The sequence below is a fragment of the Mya arenaria genome, chromosome 13 (assembly GCF_026914265.1).
Source record: "Mya arenaria isolate MELC-2E11 chromosome 13, ASM2691426v1".
Lineage (NCBI taxonomy): Eukaryota > Metazoa > Mollusca > Bivalvia > Myida > Myidae > Mya > Mya arenaria.
In genome coordinates this window covers 29282547-29285901 of record NC_069134.1, presented here as the reverse complement: position 1 = coordinate 29285901, position 3355 = coordinate 29282547, and positions in this window count along the sequence as shown.

The following is a 3355-nucleotide window of genomic DNA, read 5'->3' as shown; positions in this document are numbered from 1 at the left end:
TGGAGTTTAGTTTAATCAGATGATTAACCTTTCTACCTTTTTAAAATTACAGTAATTTAACTTTACTCCCAATACTAATAACAAATATATACTAAATATTAAAATAATATTTGCGCAGTCACTGTTAACAGGATACATAAAAATACTGGTTTGGCATCTGATGATCTGTATGTTGAAAAAGTCAACATAAATAGCGTTACGGTAAAATAAAAAATATCGCATTCAAAAATGTTAAACGCCGTAATCATTCAAACATACATGGTCTGTTATAGTTCCATTCATTTTGGTGTCTTGACATGTGGTTCAAGGCCCAAAAGAATACACCTAGGTGATTTCTTTAGTGCAAATGACCTAATGAGGACCGTTTTGGGAGAAATAGCCATTTTGGGCTACTTTGGAACATTTGATTTTATCAACAATATTAAAATGATTATAGAATGGTTTGACCATTTAATTTATAGTTGAACCAAATATTTTATATTAACAAATATTTTAAGCTGTGGTAAGATAGGATCATGTTAAATAAGTTTAGCGCAAATTCAGTATGACATGCACAATTAGCTACCCTAGTATGATTTCAAGCAAGTGCATATTAAGAAACATTAGTTTAAAGTCACTTTTAACACATCAGTATTTTGCTGAAGACTTCATTTACATCAAACATCTCAAATATTTGTATGCTGGCAGTATTTTTTGACACATTTATAAATGGTGATATACTGGCGTCACTATATTTTCAAATTTGTATCAGTTATTTGAATCTGGCTGTAGAGCGCACTCTTATCTGATTGAAGAGTGTATCTGAAAGATCGGGTATCCAATATCTATTTAGGTATATTTACTTTAAGGGAATTGCGCAATACGTCTCGCACAATCATGAAAGGATAAGATATGGATTACAAAGTGATCTTTACAAGGTGCTTCTGAGGACAAGAGTGAAAAAATGTCATATTATTACGTCGGATACAAAATGTGAAATTTTTAAATATTTCTCTACAAAATGTCGAACATAAAACAATCTGAGACTCACTGTGGACCATGTCTCAAAAATGGTGATAGGAAGAAGGCTGAAGTTTATTGTGATATGTGTGACCAGTTTCAGTGTCGCGAATGTGTCCGTATTCACGACCAGTACGCCCTCATGGCAAGACACACCTTTAAAGACTTGATGTCCTCTATGTCGCTGGTCAGAGCTCAGCCGAAAGACCTTCTCACCTGCGACGTCCACAACAAACAGTACGAAATATTCTGTGACGATCACCAATTTCTATGCTGCTCCTTTTGTGCAGTTGAGAGTCATAGAGCTTGTAAACATGTCCAGGCAATTGGACCGTGCCAGATTAAGCAAGCTATTAATCCATCGGCTATCATTGAAAGCATTAAAAAATCAAAGGGGCGTGTTTTTAAAACGTTAGAAAACGTTCAGAGTGTTTGTGAAGCGTTACAAGGAAAGCTAGCTAAAATATCAGATTTCCTGAACTCGTTTAAGAGCAAACCACCATTGCATGTTTCAACATGCAATACGGTTAAGACCAATGAGCTCAAAGAACTTGAAAATTTGCACCTTTCAAAGGAAAAACATCTATCTGATATATGCAAAAAGATGAATGGTATGTCTTCCATGTACAAGGGCGTGATATACCGTGAAACCCTTGTGCAGTGTTTTGTTGTACATAACGCAATCCGTCCAAAATTAGCTAATATGTTAAAGGAAACCAACGTTTTGTTGTCTGACTTTCAACAAATCGATGTGGCAGTGTCGCTTGATAATCGTTATTCAAACGTTATCCACGCAACACATGTCTCCAATATCATTCTCAGTAAAACTGCACATAGAAACTGTGCAGACAAATCGGTATTCACCCCATTACAATGTTGCCAAGTAACAAATAAACCTATAAAGTTGAAAGAGAAGTTCAAAGACATTTACTTTCAGAGCGTCGACTTCTTACGGGAGGGAAGACTAGTATTGACAGAAAAACGCAACAAACTTGTTTTAATTCTAAACGAGAAAATGGAAGAAATGGTTTCTTTTAAAACAAACGGGGAACCTCAAGACATAACAACGATCAATGAATGCAAAGTTGTAGTGTCTTTATTTACAGTTTCTGATCGCGACACTATAACTGTACTTGATATAGACAACTCAGACAACATAGTATCGTCAAGAACGCTAAAAGGCTCATCAGACGAAAACGATTTTTATAATTCCATATGCAGATACACTGACGACACTGTAATAGTTGTTCCTGAACAATCGTCCCGAGTCGCTCATTTGTTCAATTTCGTTAATGGTCAGGAATGTAAATTCCAAAAAGTGTTACCAAAACATAAATGGAGATTGACTGAAGCTACAGCAACAGTAGCATTCATTAAGAACCGGAACTTGTTAGTTGTTGCAGAGAGAAGAAAACATTTGATTTACATCTGCGATTTGTCTAATGATACAGCAGACCACATCACAGTTACTGATAAAAGAATTCAGGGTCCAAGAGGAATGGCTGTGGCATCCAATGACTGTGTGTTTGTCTGTTGTAAGAAATCCCACAAAATCGTCCAGATATCACCAAACGGGCATGTAGTGTGTGCTTTCGATCTACCTGACCTCTTTTCCCCTACGGATATTTGTTTTTCTTCGGATGGAAAAAAAATGTTCATTCTTTCCAGTAATTATGATGAAGTGTTTGTATGTGAACTTCGTAATTAAGGATTTTTTAGAAAAAGCATTGACAATATTCGTCTTTGACAAAATTGTAATGATTATACTTGATTGTCTAATTACCATTCTGTGTGCTACTTGTCATGTCATAGCCATGTACATGGATCTGCGATCACGCCAAATTTATTAGAATACATAAATCATAACAAGTTTAAGTATCATATTTCACTTAAACAAATAACTTATTTAAACTTGATTTTAATAAACCACATAAGCCAAAACATAGCTTAGTACATACAACGTAACAGGTTGAAGTATCATATTTCTAAACATGATTTAATAAACCACTTGAGCCAAACCAGAACTTATCATGATATCCTTCAGATTCCTTTAATCTTTAAACTTTTCAAATAATGAAACACCCAATTTCTAACAAAATCAATATAATGAACTTATAATGGACTGTAATAGTATCGGCCATTGTAAAGTAAAGCAATTGTGTGTAAAAGTTTGGATTTTTAAGTAAAATCTTACCGGTTTAGATGGGGCTGTCGAGCGCAGCAATTCAGTAACTCTTGACGGTCAGTTTAATTGAATAAATTTAAAAACAGTTTAGACTTTAAATCATTGTTACGTTCTACGTTCTACGTTCTTCGGTCTTCAGTGATTTTTGTAAAGACATTAAGATGTATTTGA